Genomic DNA, 17,171 nt, shown 5'->3' with positions numbered 1-17,171 from the left:
GTTGGCAAGAGAGCATTAAAAGACTGGCACCCGGGCTAGTGTCTGATTGGTGTTAATGTCAATAATACATTTCCTACATACAGTTGAAGTCGGAAGTTTACATACACTTAGGTTGGAGTCATTAAAACTCGTTTTTAAACCACTCCACACATTTCTTGTTAACAAACTATAGTTTTGGCAAGTCGATTAGGACATATACTTATTCCAACAATTGTTTACAGACAGATTATTTCACTTATAATTCACTATATCACAATTCCAGTGGGTCAAACGTTTACATACACTAAGTTGACTGTGCCTTTAAACAGCTTGGAAAATTCCAGAAAATGATGTCATGGCTTCAGAAGCTTCTGATAGGCTAATTGACATCATTTGAGTCAATTGGAGGTGTACCTGTGGATGTATTTCAAGGCCTATCTTCAACCTCATTGCCTCGTTGTAAAAATTGAACGAAATCAGCCAAGACCTCACCAAAAATAATTGTAGACCTCCACATCCTTGGGAGCAATTTCCAAATGCCTGAAGGTACCATATTCATCTGTACAAACAATAGTACGCAAGTATAAACACCATGGGACCACGCAGCCGTCAAACCGCTCAGGAAGGAGAAGCGTTCTGTCTCCTAGAGATGAACGTACTTTGGTGCGAAAAGTGCAAATTAATACCATAACAACAGCAAATGACCTTGTGAAGATGCTGGAGGAAACAGATACAAGAGTATCTTCATCCACAGTAAAACGAGTCCTATATCGACATAACCTGAAAGGCTGCTCAGCAAGGAAGAAGTCACTGCTCCAAAACCACCGTAAAAAAGCCAGACTACGGTTTGCAACTGCACATGGGGACAAAAATCGTACATTTTGGAGAAATGTCCTCTGGTCTGATGAAACAAAAATAGAATTGTTTGGCCATAATGACCATCGTTATGTTTGGAGGAAAAAGGGGGAGGCTTGCAAGCCGAAGAACATCATCCCAACCGTGAAGCACGGAGGTGGCAGAATCATGTTGTGGGGGTGCTTTGCTGCAGGAGGGACTGGTGCACTTCACAAAATAGATGGCATCATGAGGGAGGAAAATTAGGTGGATATATTGAAGCAACATCTCAAGACATCAGTCAGGAAGTTAAAGCTTGGTCGCAAATGGGTCTTCCAAATGGACAATGACTCCAAGCATACTTCCAAAGTTGTGGCAAACTGGCTTAAGGACAACATATACCTTTATACCTGATAAAATATGATTGTGGCTCAAAGCAGCCTCAAATGTTTTCAGTCAGACATTAACGCTTGCCATAAAGAGTTGAAATATCTCGCCAACATTTTGAATTTCATAACATCGTTATTGAACTTCAGAGCTGTCACATCAGTGACGGACTCTCATTGGTCCTTCTGATGATGATGATCTTCCTGTCTGTCTCTGAATACACTCCAACCTCTTCTGGTTGCCAATGGCAATGTCTGCTTTCAGTATAATTCCAGGTTCCGCTTGTGGATTTGACAGCTGTAACGCAGTTCCACCTCTGACACTGTCAGAACATCAGCTATGTGGATGTCGGCTAAAGCAGATCTGATTGAATCGGGCCCTAAGTTTGTTCCACCTGAGCAAGTCTGACCACAAGTCAAAGACCAATATGACACACCAAATGCATTTGATGGATCCTTTTTATCTTCTTCTAATGCCTCTTAAGGGGAAAGTAATCATATTACTAATTACAATTTTGGACAGGTAGCTAGTAATTGTAATAGATTACATTTAGAAAGTAACCTACCCAACCCTGATCTACAGTGACATTTATTTAATTCAAATTAAAAAAGCATTAACTCCACTTTAGAGAGGAAATCTGCATTAAAAAAATTTAACCACTCTTAAATTCATAGACATAGCTATGGATTTAAGGACTGACCATCCATGATATCGAAATGAAAGTTTTAACTGTCACGTTCCTGACCTGTTTTATGTTATTTTTGTATGTGTTTAGTTGGTCAGGGCGTGAGTTGGGGTGGGCATTCTATGTTTTGTGTTTCTATGTTTAGGTCACTTGTAATTAGCCTTATATGGTTCTCAATCAGAGACAGGTGTTTGACGTTTTCCTCTGATTGAGAACCATATATAGGTTGGCTGTTTCACACTGTTTGTTTGTGGGTGATTGTCTCCTGTGTTTGTGTCTGCGCACCACACGGGATTGTTTCGGTTGTTTTCGTTTTGATGTAGTCTGTTTCCTGCTCGTGTGTTCTTCGTGTTGTTATGTAAGTTCCATGTTCAGGTTTCGTCTACGTTGTCCGTTTGTTATTTTGTAATCATTTCAAGTATAGTTCGTTTTTTGTTCTTGTTTAAATAAATTCATTATGTCTACATACCTCGCTGCGTATTGGTCCACCGATCCTTCTCTCCTCTCCTCTTCCGAGGAAGAGGAGGACGACACCCGTTACATTAACCATGTTTTGAAACAATCGTATAATTTGGATTCTGATGGGGTACCACAGTTGAGCTAAGGGCTCTATTCAATTCGCTTCGCGTAAATTCAACGTTACAGCGTGATTGAAATTGAAATGCAATGTTCCCGCATTAGATGACACTGCATTCACGGTAAACTTGGCATATGTCGGCTCAATCAGAAATCACCTTTACATTTCAATTGCACAATCTCTAACGCTTCAGCGATACAGATTGAAAAGAGTCCTGAACTCATAAGGCATTGAAATGCTGGGTCATTCTAGGACTTGTCTCCGCGCTGCTGTGCTGTTTGAGGCTACTTGGCTACTTGCCAAACTTTTTGGTTTTATTCCAAATCTGCATCTAACACATTTACCAACGTCTTTTTTCAACTTTTTTCATAAACCTTTTTCACCCTGGACGCTTTATCTGGACATGGTTCTACAGGACCTCCACCAGCCGAAAAAGATAAGTTGTAACTTTAACACTATGCAATCTAATTGCAGTCACTGTACTCATATTACACAGGAGAACTATCACCTTATGGTGAGGATAGCCGTGTTGCAAGCCCAGCTTCAGATGCAATCGTTTGGCAAAAAACATTAAATTGGTTCTCCCCGTTAATACACAAATCGGAATCAGAGCTCGAGCCTTCTCAGGCCTCTCCTCCACCCATCACGGTGTCAATGCCTCTACCATTAGCTCTGACAAATGGAAAACCCTAGTCATTGGTGACTCCATTACCCGCAATATTAGACTTTAAAAGAATCATCCAGTGATCATACACTGTTTACCAGGGGGCAGGGCTACCAACGTAAAGAAAAATCTGAAGATGGTGCTGGCTAAGGCTAAAACTGGTGAGTGTAGAGAGTACTGACCATAATCTTGATGTGATTGGCCTGACTTAAACATGGCTGTCTGATGATTTTACTATGTTAAATGAGGCCTCTACTCCTGGTTACACTAGTGACCATATGCGCATCTCGCAAAGGCGGAGGTGTCGCTAACATTTACTGCAGAACATTTCTATTAAAAAAAAGATGACTGCCTTTTCATCTTTTGAGCATCTAGTGATGAAATCACTTTTTATAGCTACTGTTTACAGGCCTTTGAGCCGTTTACAGTGTTCCTCACTGAATTCCATGAATTCCTATCGGACCTTGTAGTCATAGCAGATAATATCCACATTTTTGGTGACTTTAATATTCACATGGAAAAGTTCAGAGACCCACTCCAAAAGGCTTTCGGAGCCATCGTGGGTTTTGTCCAACATGTCTCCGGACCTACTCACTGCCACAGTCATACTCTGGACCCAGTTTTGTCCCATGGAATAAATGTTGTGGATCTTAATATATTTCCTCATAATCCTGGACTATTGGACCACCATTTTATTACGTTTGCAATCGCAACAAATAATCTGCTCAGACCCCAACTACTCAGACCCCAAGGAGCATCAAAAGTCGTGCTATAAATTCTCAGACAACCCAAAGATTCCTTGATGCCCTTCCAGACTCCCACTGCCTACCCAAGGACGTCAGAGGACAAAAATCAGTTAACCACCTAACTGAGGAACTCAATTTAACCTTGCGTAATACCCTAGATGCACTTGCACCCCTAAAAACAAAAAACCTTTATAAGAAACTAGCTCCCTGGTATACAGAAAATACCCGAGCTCTGAAGCAAGCTTCCAGAAAATTGGAACGGAAATGGCGCCACACCAAACTGGAAGTTGTAACGATCGTCCTGGGAAGAAGGAGTGGACCAAAACGCAGCGTGGTAAGTGTCCATGTTAATATTTGTTTTAACTCAGAAAACTAAGACAAAATAACAAAAAAAGACCAACACGAAACAGTTCTGTCTGGTGCAGACACAGAGACAGAAAACAACAACCCACAAACACAGGTGGGAAAAGGCTACCTAAGTATGGTTCTCAATCAGAGACAACGATAGACAGCTGCCTCTGATTGAGAACCACATCTGGCCAAACACATAGAACTAGACAACATAGAACACAACATAGAATGCCCACCCCAACTCACGCCCTGACCAACCAAAATAGAGACATAAAAAGGATCTCTAAGGTCAGGGCGTGGCAGAAGTCTTCCGACTAGCTTGGAAAGACAGTACCGTGCATTATTGAATAGGCCTCATTGCTGCTCGATCATCCTATTTTTCCAACCTAATTGAGGAAAATAAGAACAATCCCAAATACATTTTTGATACTGTCTCAAAGCTAACTAAAAAGCAACATTCCCCAAGAGAGGATGGCTTTCACTTCAGCAGTAGTAAATTCATGAACTTCTTTGAGGAAAAGATCATGATCATTAGATAGCAAATTACGGACTCCTCTTTAAATCTGCGTATTCCTCCAAAGCTCAGTTGTCCTGAGTCTGCACAACTCTGTCAGGACCTAGGATCAAGGGAGACACTCAAGTATTTTAGTACTATATCTCTTGACACAATGATGACTGGACCCTATTCCAACTAAACTACTGAAAGAGCTGCTTCCTGTGCTTGGCCCTCCTATGTTGAACATAATAAACGGCTCTCTATCCACCGAATGTGTACCAAACTCACTAAAAGTGGCAGTAATAAAGCCTCTCTTGAAAAAGCCAAACCTTGACCCAGAAAATATAAAAAACTATCGGCCTATATCGAATCTCCCATTCCTCTCAAAAATGTTAGAAAAAGCTGTTGCACAGCCTTCCTGAAGACAAACAATGTATACGAAATGCTTCAGGCTGGTTTTAGACACCATCATAGCACTGAGACTGCACTTGTGAAGGTGGTAAATTACCTTTTAATGGCGTCAGACCGAGTATCTGCATCTGTCCTCGTGCTCCTTGACCTTAGTGCTGCTTTTGATACCATCGATCACCACATTCTTTTGGAGAATTTGGAAAACCAAATTGGTCTACACAAACAAGTTCTGGCCTGGTTTAGATCTTATCTGTCGGAAAGATATCAGTTTGTCTCTGTGGATGGTTTGTCCTCTGACAAATCAAATGTTAATGTCGGTGTTCCTCAAGGTTCCGTTTTAGGACCACAATTGTTTTGACTATATATTTTACCTCTTGGGGATGTTATTCGAAAACATAATGTTAACTTTCACTGCTATGCGGATGACACACAGCTGTACATTTCAATGAAGCATGGTGAAGCCCCAAAATTGCCCTCGCTGGAAGCCTATGTTTCAGACATAAGGAAGTGGATGGCTGCAAATGTTCTACTTTTAAACTCGGACAAAACAGAGATGCTTGTTCTAGGTCCCAAGAAACAAAGAGATCTTCTGTTGAATCTTACAATTAATCTTGATGGTTGTACAGTCGTCTCAAATAAAACTGTAAAGGACCTCTGCGTTACTCTGGACCCTGATCTCTCTTTTGACGAACATATCAAGATTGTTTCAAGGACAGTTTTTTTTCATCTGCGCAACATTGCAAAGATCAGAAATGTTCTGTCCAAAATTGATGCAGAAAAATTAATCCATGCTTTTGTTACTTCTAGGTTAGACTACTGCAATGCTCTACTTTCCGGCTACCCGGATAAAGCACAAAAAAAACTCCAGTTATTGCTAAATACGGCTGCTAGAATGCTGACTAGAACCATTTTTTAAAATCATATTACTCCAGTGCTAGCCTCCCGACACTGGCTTCCTGTTAAGGCAAGGGCTGATTTCAAGGTTTTACTGCTAACCTACAAAGCATTACATGGGCTTGCTCCTAACTATCTTTTCGATTTGGTCCTGCCGTACATACCTACATGTACGCTACCGTCACAAGACGCAGGCCTCCTAATTGTCCCTAGAATTTCTAAGCAAACTGCTGGAGGCAGAGCTTTCTCCTATAGAGCTCCATTTTTATGGAATGGTCTGCCTACCCATGTGAGAGACGCAGACTCGGTCTCAACCTCTAAGTCTTTATTGAAGACTCATCTCTTCAGTAGGTCCTATGATTGAGTGTAGTCTGGCCCAGGAGTGTGAAGGTGAACGGAAAGGCACTGGAGCAACGAACCGCCATTGCTGTCTCTGCCTAGCCGGTTCCCCTCTCTCCACTGGGATTCTCTGCCTCTAACCCTATTACAGGGGCTGAATCACTGGCTTACTGGTGCTCTTCCATGCTGTCCCTAGGAGGTGTGCATCACTTGAGTGGTTTGAGTCACTGACGTGGTCTTCCTGTCTGGGTTGGCGCCCCCCCCTTGGGTTGTGCCGTGGTGGAGATCTTTGTGGGCTATACTCGGGCTTGTCTCAGGATGGTAAGTTGGTGGTTGAAGGTATCGATCTAGTGGTGTGGGGGCTGTGCTTTTGCAAAGTGGGTGGGGTTATATCTTGCTTGTTTGGCCCTGTCCGGGGGTATCATCGGATGGAGCCACAGTGTCTCCTGACCCCTCCTGTCTCAGCCTCCAGTATTTATGCTGCAGTAGTTTATGTGTTGGGGGCTAGGGTCAGTCTGTTATATCTGGAGTATTTCTCCAGTGTCCTGTGTGAATTTAAGTATGCTCTCTCTAATTCTCTGTTTCTTACTTTCTTTCTCTCTCTCGGGGGACCTGAGCCCTAGGACCATGCCTCAGGACTACCTGGCATGATGACTCCTTGCTGTCCCCAGTCCACCTGGCCGTGCTGCTGCTCCAGTTTCAACTGCTCTGCCTGCGGCTATGGAACCCGGACCTGTTCACCGGACGTGCTACCTGTCCCAGACCTGCTGTTTTCAACTCTCTAGAGACAACAGGAGCGGTAGAGATGAACATTTGAACATTTGAACATCTTGGTCATGTTCTGTTATAATCTCCACCCGGCACAGCCAGAAGAGGACTGGCCACCCCTCACAGCCTGGTTCCTCTCTAGGTTTCATCCTAGGTTTTGGCCTTTCTAGGGAGTTTTTCCTAGCCACCGTGCTTCTACACCTGCATTGCATGCTTTTTGGGGTTATAGGCTGGGTTTCTGTACAGCACTTTGAGATATCAGCTGATGTAAGAAGGGCTTATATAAATACATTTGATTTGATTTGATACTGCTCAGGAAATGCGTTCTGTCTCCTAGAGATGAATGTACTCTGGTGCGAAAAGTGCAAATCAATCCCAGAACAACAGCAAAGGACCTGTGAAGATGTTGGAGGAAACAGATACAAAAGTATCTATATCCACAGTAAAACGAGTCCTATATCGACATAACCTGAAAGGCCGCTCAGCAAGAAAGAAGCCACTGCTCCAAAACCGCATTAAAACAGCCAGACTACTGTTTGTAACTGCACATGGGGACAAAGATCATACTTTTTGGAGAAATGTGCTCTGGTCTAATGAAACAAAAATGGCCATAATGACCATCGTTATGTTTGGAGGAAAAAGGGGGAGGCTTGCAAGCCAAAGAACACCATCCCAACCGTGAAGCATGGGAGCGGCAGCATCATGTTGTGGGGGTGCTTTGCTGCAGGAGAGACTTATACACTTGACAAAATTGATGGCTTCCTGAGGAATGAAAATGTTGTGGATATATTGAAGCAAGATCCCAAGACATCAGTCAGGAAGTTAAAGCTTGGTCGCAAATGGGTCTTCCAAATGGACAGTGACCCCAAGCATACTTCCAAAGTTGTGGCAAAATGGCTTAAGGACAACAAAGTCAAGGTATTGGAGTGGCCGTCACAAAGCCCTGACCTCAATCCTATAGAAAATGTGTGGGCAGAACTGAAAAAGGTGTGCGCAAGCAAGGGGCCTACAAACCTGACTCAGTTACAAATGGCACCCTATACAGTGGTGAAGTACTTTTGTACATTATTTCCCTATACCACATGGTATATCAGCATGGTAGAGTTCAATGGCTATAGTTCATTCTTACTTATACAACGGGTGGGTCTAATCCTGAATGCTGATTGGTTAAAAACGCATTCCAGCCAGTGTCTATTGCACAATTTACCACCGGCAAAATCTAGGACGTTAAAATGCGTATTTACTTTGTTCTGTTCCTTCTGACTGCGCAATCCAATATTTCATCAGGAAGGGAAATGATCAACTTTATCTCCACCATAAAAAGCATTGAGACATTATCTCAGGTTTTGTTAAACTAAAATGTAGTTTTCAACAGCTGAGATTTGTATAAACCTTACTGTTTCAATATTCAAATGACATCTCCAACTGTTCCATAGTAATGAAAGGGGTTGGGAGTCAGGACGAGAGAGAGAGGCAGGCAGCGTTTCTAAGCCAGTCAAAATCATGAATCAGCTGTCATCATTTTTATGGATTATCAAATCAAAGTTTATTTGTCACATGCGCTGAATACAACAGTTGTAGACCTTACAGTGAAATGCTTACTTACAGGCTCTAACCAATAGTGCAAAAAAGGTACTAGGTGAACAATAGGTAGGTAAAGAAATAAAACAACAGTAAAAAGACAGGCTATATACAGTAGCAAGGCTATAAAAGTAGCGAGGCTACATACAGACACCGGTTAGTCAGGCTGATTGAGGTAGTATGTACATGTGGGTATGGTTAAAGTGACTATGCATATATGATGAACAGAGAGTAGCAGAAGCGTAAACGACGGGTTTGCGGGTGGTGGGTGGGACACAATGCAGATAGCCCGGTTAGCCAACGTTGCGGGAGCACTGGTTGGTCGGCCCAATTGAGGTAGTATGTACATGAATGTATAGTTAAAGTGACTATGCATATATGATAAACAGAGAGTAGCAGCAGTGTAAAAAGAGGGGTTGGGGGGGGGGGGGGGCACACAATGCAAATAGTCCGGATAGCCATTTGATTACCTGTTCAGGAGTCTTATGGCTTGGGGGTAAAAACTGTTGAGAATCCTTTTTGTCCTAGACTTGGCACTCCGGTACCGCTTGCCATGTGGTAGTAGAGAGAGCAGTCTATGACTGGGGTGACTGGGGTTTTAGTAGTAGAGGTCCTGGATGGTAGGCAGCTTAGCCCCAGTGATGTACTGGGCCGTACTCACTACCCTCTGTAGTGCCTTGCGGTCAGAGGCGGAGCAATTGTCGTACCAGGCAGTGATGCAACCAGTCAGGATGCTCTCGATGATGCAGCTGTAGAACCTTTTGAGGATCTCAGGACCCATGCCAAATCTTTTTAGTTTCCAGAGGGGGAATAGGCTTTGTCGTGCCCTCTTCACGACTGCCTTGGTGTGTTTGGACCATTCTAGTTTGTTGTTGATGTGGACACCAAGGAACTTGAAGCTCTCAACCTGCTCCACTACAGCCCCGTCGATGAGAATGGGGGCGTGCTCGGTACTCATTTTCCTGTAGTCCACAATAATCTCCTTAGTCTTGGTTACGTTGAGGGAGAGGTTGTTATTCTGGCACCACCCAGCCAGGTCTCTGACTTCTTCCCTATAGGCTGTCTCGTTGTTGTCGGTGATCAGGCCTACCACTGTTGTCTGCAAACTTAATGATGGTGTTGGAGTCATGCCTGGCCATGCAGTCGTGGGTGAACAGGGAGTACAGGAGGGGACAGAGCATGCAACACTGGGGAGCTCCAGTGCTACCTACCCTCACCACCTGGGGGCAGCCCGTCAGGAAGTCCAGGATCCAGTTGCAGAGGGAGGTGTTTTGTCCCAGGATCCTTAGCTTAGTGATTAGCTTTGAGGGTACTATGGTGTTGAATGCTGAGCTGTAGTCAATGAATAGCATTCTCACATAAGTGTTCCTTTTGTCCAGGTGGGAAAGGGCAGTGTGGAGTGCAATACAGATTACATCATCTTTGGATCTGTTTGGGTGGTATGCAAATTGGAGTGGGTCTAGGGTTTCAGGGATAATGGTGTTGATGTGAGCCATGACCAACCTTTCAAAGCACTTCATGGCTACGGACGTGAGTGCTACGGGTCTGTAGTCATTTAGGCAGGTTGTCTTTGTTATGGTCTGCTTGAAACATGTTGGTATTACAGACTTAATCAGGGACATGTTGAAAATGTCAGTGAAGACACCTGTCAGTTGGTCAGCACATGTCCTAGTAATCCGTCTGGCCACGCAGCCTTGTGTATGTTGACTTGTTTAAAAGTCTTACTCACATCAGCTACGGAGAGCGTGATCACCCAGTCGTCCGGAACAGCTGATGCTCTCATGCATGCCTCAGTGTTGCTTGCCTCGAAGCGAGCATGGAAGTGATTTAGCTCGTCTGGTAGGCTTGTGTCACTGAGCAGCTCGCGGCTGTGCTTCCCTTTGTAGTCTGTAATAGTTTGCAAGCCCTGCCACATAAGACGAGCGTCGGAGCCGGTGTAGTATGATTCAATCTTAATCCTGTATTGACGCTTTGCCTGTTTGATGGTTAGCCGCAGGGCATAGCAGGATTTCTTGTAAGCTTCTGGGTTAGAGTCCCGCACCTTGAAAGCGGCAGCTCTACCCTTTAGCTCAACGCGAATGTTGCCTGTAATCCATGGCTTCTGGTTGGGGTATGTACGTACAGTCACTGTGGGGACGACGTCCTCGATGCACTTATTGATAAAGCCAGTGACTGATGTGGTGTACTCCTCAATGCCCGCGGAAGAATCCCGGAACATGTTCCAGTCTGTGATAGCAAAACAGTCCTGTAGTTTACTATCTGCTTCATCTGACCACTTTTTTATAGACCAATATATTCAAAGAAATGTGAATAGAAAAAAAGGTCAAACGAAGTGGATCTAGTTTGCAGTCTTTCCAGCTTCAGTTTGAAGTTATTGTGTTAGCTGTGTTATTGGCTAACTCTTCAGAACAACAGTGTCCTAACGAGAGAGCATATTTTCTATGCCAGGCAAATTGTGATTCATTAGCTCATTGTTATGGATGTATCCAAATAAATGTCACTATGAAACAGCTTAAACAAATGCAGCTACTGTTGTTATTCTGTCTGCACTGTTTGACCTGACTGTAAGTTAGCTGTAGTTGGCTAGCTAGCAATTAAGGGACAAGAACGTTACCAGCCAGTATGGCAATGGAACATTTAGAACGAACGACTGGGTCACATCCATGTACATAGAACAAAAACACTGAATGACTTGGTCGCGTCTCTGGCAACCGAACCAATAGAACGAACGACCAGCCGGCTTGGGTAGCAACCTTAGATTTGTTTCGGGACTATATCTTGTGGAAGGATGAAAAAGTATGAATAAATTCATCAGAATTAAAAATTTTATTAAAACATGTCAATCATTATTTGAATTTGTTGGTAACATCGTCTCGGGCCTAACAGCACCCGTGCCAATATATCCTTCAAACACCGGCTTCTCGGGCATTATCACTTAAATGTTATACGTTTGAAAACATTATTGGCATTGTGGAATTTGATTTTCATAATAGCAAGCGTGGATTTATGGTTTGGTTAGCTAAACTAGCAAGTATGTTTGTTGGTTAAGGCAACTACTGTAGCTATCTAGTAAACTTGTTAACTACTTCATTGGATGTTTCTAGTGGCAAATGTGTTACTGCATATCCTTGGACATCCTGCAATAATTTGCTGTTGAGGCTATTTTGTATTTGTTTTTAATTCATGGTAATTCACCCTTACGAAAAAAAGATTGCAGTCAGAGAGCAGTATAACTGCAGTACACTACAGTATAACTGAAGTTAGTGTGCAGTAATAACTGCAGTTAGAGTGCTGTATAACTGCAGTATGCTGCAAATACTCCGTCCAAATAAAAATTATGCATTTACAGAGCAGTATAGCTGCTGTTCAATTGCAGTTATTCTGCAATTTCTGCGTCCAAAATACCCCAGTTGACTGCAGTTACTGCGCTTTTACTGCAGTTTTAAACTGTAATCATGTTTTTGTACGGCATCACTACGGAGCTATAGCCGGCGCGTCGTGGAACCCACATTCCACGCAGTTCATTATTTTCCATAGAATGCATAGCCCCTCGTTGACTATCCTTTACATAACCTTTGACTTACACTAACTTCTTTCTACTCTCTTCACTTCCTGCTGACCTTTTCTGCCGGCCATATAACACTGTCACCGATAGGATGACGAGGAGGGCATTTGGGCGTAATCGTCTCCATGACAACCAAAGCTTTGATGTTGTTCTGAGGGGTGAGATGTTTTGAAACAACTTCCTGCCTTTTCTCTTTCTCTTCCTTTTTTCTCTTCTGTTCTCTCTCTGTGTTAGGAGTGTGCTGTGGTAAAACATGTTTTGCTGACTGATATTTAACCCTCCCTCCCTCCCTCCCTCCCTCCCTCCCTCCCTCCCTCCCTCCCTCCCTCCCTCCCCCTCTTGTTTGTAGATGATTCAGTTGCTATTGGAGGACCACAGCCATTCCACGATGCTGAAATACATTGACTACCTACCAACCTTTTGTTACCACCATACAATCCACACTTCAATGGGGCCTTTATTTAATTTTTTACTGAGGATGAGGAGGAGATGGAGAGGAGGGATGAAGCAGGTGGGAGGGCCCGACGAGGAGACTGATAGTTGAGGTACAACCCACTCCTAGATTCAGACCAACTTAATTTGGAGAGTCCTCTTTAGGGTTGCAACATTTCCAGGTTTTCCAGAAATGATTATTCTTTCCTGATTCCAGGAATGTTCCAACCGGGATACATTTGTAGATATAGAATAAAGCACTGTGAGTTACTGGTTAGTGTTCAGTCGACAATCACTGTAAGCGGACAGCAACGACCGTAGTGCTGATTGTACTATTGTGTGTGTTTTTACAGGTGACTGAAGAGCCATCATGTGAAGAGGGGCAGCTGCAGCTCTTTGAGAGTGACTCTGGGGAGGAGTCTTCCTACAGACACATAGGTGTTGTGAAGTTAGACTGGGTTGGACAGACTGGGTCCCACACAGACAGACAGACATCTGGGCTGTCTGGTCTCAGCTCCGTGGTTCTGCTCACACAGCCAAACTCACACAGCCACTCTGGTATAATTGTCAAGATGCTCAGCTCACCTGTCTGTCACCTGCCATCCCCACAGAGCCCCGCCCACTCTCGTAAGACTAGCTGCACCCCCTCACCCACCTGGCTAAGATCTAACAACTAGCTCTGCCCTGTTCACATGAGGTGCACTCAGTTCAATTGAACATTTGCTACGTTGCGGAACGGTTTGTACTGAACAAAACGTTTCCCCAAAACAATCTTGTACGTTCTTGATCAGACTTCTAGGTACGTTTCCTCCTGTTTGGGTGGGTGTGGCTGGGTGTGGCTTGAAGCAATGAATGACGTTTAGAAAGGGCAGTGGCCGTGCTGACAGCATTCCCCATACCACAACCCAGCCCCTCCCCGTTTTCCAACTGGTCATTCAGTACAGCACTGTTTCTGTTCAATGGAATGTTCCAGAACGTAAAAATGTACTGAACCCAGTCCTGGCTTGCTCCCCTGTTCTCACCAACCTGCATCTAATTGGTTCACTCTCCTGTCTCCGCTTGCTTTGCTTACCTGAGCTTTTCACCTGATTAGTTCCTCTGTATCAACAGTCCTTTCTCTGATTGGTTCACCTGACTGGCTCCGCCCTGTTTACCTGATTTGTCCCACCCTGCTGACCCCCGGCTGGCTGTGATTGGCTCCCCTGCCTGGCAGTCTCCACCCTACTGACAGTCTAACACAGCAGCCTCACAGTGCTTCTTTTGCTATGTTGTTTTTTGTTGTTGTTTCTTTGTCAGAGACAGCCTGCTCTCTTTCCACATATTTAATGAAGTGCCATACAGTTACAGCTTTAGTTCACATGTACATATGCGTTAACAGCTAACCTATTTCACAGGAAGTTCCTTTGCTGTGTCTCTAAAAGTGAAGTTGTGCTACTTATTTACATTTTTTAACTGTTGAGTGTGTTTCATTTGCAGTGCTTGACCATTGGCTATGAGTGCTTTGTGCAAAGTGAATCATAACAAGGAAGAGGAAGAGCTCTTATCTGAACAAAACAGCCACATGACCTCTTATCTGACCAATGGGCAGCCACGGGCCTTGCCTCGACTACTGAAGGTTTCCTTGTGCCGTTAATGTGCAGTCTGGCATGGCCTTATGGGCAGGGCCCTGTACTGGGGGTGTCGCAGGGCCTTTGGGCTTAGGGCTGCCGTCTGTGTATCTCTCCTGTTTCCTCAGTTGAACCAGATGCAGTCAGAACTCCCATCTATGCAGACGTCAGAACTAATAATGCCACTTTGAATCCAGTCATGAGTCAAGGGCACCAATCAAAAAGTGTTTAGATGTATTAAAGCGCCATGAGTACCAATCAGAATGGTCTATTCAAAACATACACCAATCAGATTCCGTTGTTATAATGTGTTTCTCAGCGTGATATGCACCTATGCACCTCCTCCTCCCCTGTTGCAGGGATACTTCTAATGGTGCTTTTAGATCACTGGTGCTCACACAACATGGTGTCCAACCAGAGAAACAGCTGAGAGACATGGCCATTGGACATTGTACATCCATGTCATTCAATAGGGAGTTGATCCCAAAACCTGGTGTGCTATTAAATGGTAGAAGACTGTGTTGTACATAGGATCAGCTGGAGAGACTCTGAGGAAATGGTGCAAGGAGGGTATAGATTTTATATGTTTGATGTCATCCATGGACACCCAGGAGATTTCCTGCCATACCTTTACAGCCGTCTCTCCTGCTCATTGACTCCCTCCTTCCTCCTCCTCCTCATCTTCTTCATCTCCCGTTTCTTCTCTCTTCTTCTCTTTCAGCAGTCTGTGCTAACCCAAATCCAAACCTAGTGACTCGTTTTGTCCTTCTCAACAAGGTGGCCTGTGCCTCGTTCATATCGTATACATATTATATATATAAATATATATATACATATATATAGAGAGAGACAGAAAGATCTATGGAGTGTGTCTATGTGTGGTCAGAATATTGTCAATAACAAAACATATTGAGGATAAAAATACATGTTTTATTTAATTTTCTTAACTGGCCAAAGGATAGAGAAAACCCTTATTCAATGTGTGGAGTGACGTATGTGACTTTCCTCTGTTTTGTACATTACAAGCAAATACTCCTTAGCAGCAAGCAACATTCCCTGTCTGTGGTTCTCACGAAGGATAGTCTGGCCTAAGAAACCTTGAGACACAGTCCAAAGGAAAGGAGTGAGAAAATGATTCCATTCTCACTTAGAAGAGCTAATGTTGCATTCCTGTTGCAGTGTGAGAAATCTATTTTGAGACTCTCACACACACACACACACACACACACACACACACACACACACACACACACACACACACACACACACACACACACACACACACACACACACACACACACACACACACACACACACACACACACACCATTGGGTTAGAGTGAGACCTGAGTCTCTGCACAGAGGGGAAGACATCCTGTTTTTGCAGCTCACTAAAGTAGCAAAGAGACTATTTTGAGCAGCACAGCGGATAGAAACTTGCACTTGTGAGTGAGGACTATCACTACCTTTGTTAAAGTGGAGGTTTGGAGTGACTCTGTTGTTGCAGATCCATTGTCCAGCCAGTCTCTGGGTTGTGTGTTTGTTTGTTGTCGTCTTCAATGCCGTTGTCCTGGTGTACCCAGATGTGGTGACATATGTGACAGTTGAGTGTGTAGAAAACCACACAAACCCTTTTAGTGGGAAAACATCCAAGACTGTTACACCCCCCCACTCCCACCACCACCTGCCCCCCTCTGTGTGTGTGTGTGTGATTGTGTGTGTGTGTGTGTGTTTCGCTCCTTGTGGCTGATATCGTGACTGTTGTAGAAAAGTGCCCCATCCTCCATTGGGATCCAAACAGAAGGGATTCCTGTACGATGGTCACCTCTGAGTCAACTTCAACACAGAATACAGACAGGACAGTTGTCTCACAACTCCTCCTCCCATTGACTAACAATCACCAGTTCGGATTAAATCAAATTGAAGAAAAAAATAAAGACGTTGTGTGGATGTTGTGTTTGTGTTTTCAATGTCAGAGATTGGTACTAATGATCTGTAAGGAAAGGCAATCCAGAAGAGCACACGGATGGAGGCGTGAAGAACCTCTCACTTTACCATCATGGGGAACGGATTCAGAATCCTCAATTTTCAGGTCATTTACTACTGAATACTTGAAGTAGGGGGTTCTCCTACTAAGAGAAGTGAATATACAGCACCTGGTATATAGAACATGGTAGAAAGTGTGGAACACTTCATTGTACTGATGCATGCAGATTTTTACGTAATGTGCCAACAGAGAGTGAAAGGTTGGGGAGAATCTCCTATCCTCTATGCAGAGCGAGATCTTGATGTGCAATCAAACTGTTAAGGATCCACAATGGCCTATCAGTTAACATACACCAGGGTTGTGTTCATTAGGGCACACAATGTTTTAAAATGTTTTGCAACGGAAAATGAGAATGAACGTTTCTCATTGGACAAGTCCAAGTAATCCTTCCCAGTTTCAGTGCATTTTACTTCTGTTTGGTGCCTAATGAACACGACCCAGGAGTTGAAGGCCAACAGACATCACCAATAGTAATCGAAGGAGTTAAAGACCTGATTCAGAGTATGAGAAGCCTAATACAGGCAGACAGATTTAATTTCTTTGTCGTGTACAAGTTGCATTTGATTTATTGTATTATATTGAAAATGCAAACCTTCGGATGAAACAAAACACTGTGACCAACGCCAGATTTTTTTTTTTACTGAACAATTGCGTTAATTTTTTGTATTTAAGTTATTCTTGATGACATTTTTTAAATTAGTTTGGCTTGTTGAATATGTCAGTTTGGGACTGTACTATTTGTAATAGTAAATGTTTTCTGCTGTACAGTAAAGATTTAGGAACAAGTTAAATGTGTGTCCAGCATGCT

At 43.5% G+C, this 17,171-nt stretch overlaps 1 protein-coding gene, 1 long non-coding RNA gene and 1 pseudogene across 3 annotated transcripts in view; all 3 read left to right on the top strand.

Moving 5' to 3' along the window:
• LOC139564394 (mucin-3A-like) overlaps positions 1–17,171 on the top strand; it is a 74,363-nt gene that overhangs the window by 31,903 nt on the left and 25,289 nt on the right. The window lies entirely within an intron of this gene.
• On the top strand, positions 5,495–6,376 carry LOC139551069 (uncharacterized; annotated as a pseudogene).
• On the top strand, positions 12,226–14,271 carry LOC139564297 (uncharacterized). The gene is made up of 3 exons (XR_011672717.1): positions 12,226–12,435; positions 12,627–12,822; positions 13,063–14,271. It is a non-coding gene; the product is annotated as an uncharacterized lncRNA (long non-coding RNA).

The sequence above is a fragment of the Salvelinus alpinus genome, chromosome 2, assembly GCF_045679555.1.
Source record: "Salvelinus alpinus chromosome 2, SLU_Salpinus.1, whole genome shotgun sequence".
Classification (NCBI taxonomy): Eukaryota; Metazoa; Chordata; class Actinopteri; order Salmoniformes; family Salmonidae; genus Salvelinus; species Salvelinus alpinus.
Note: the sequence above shows the minus strand (reverse complement) of the source record. Positions and strands in the feature narration are given on the sequence as shown.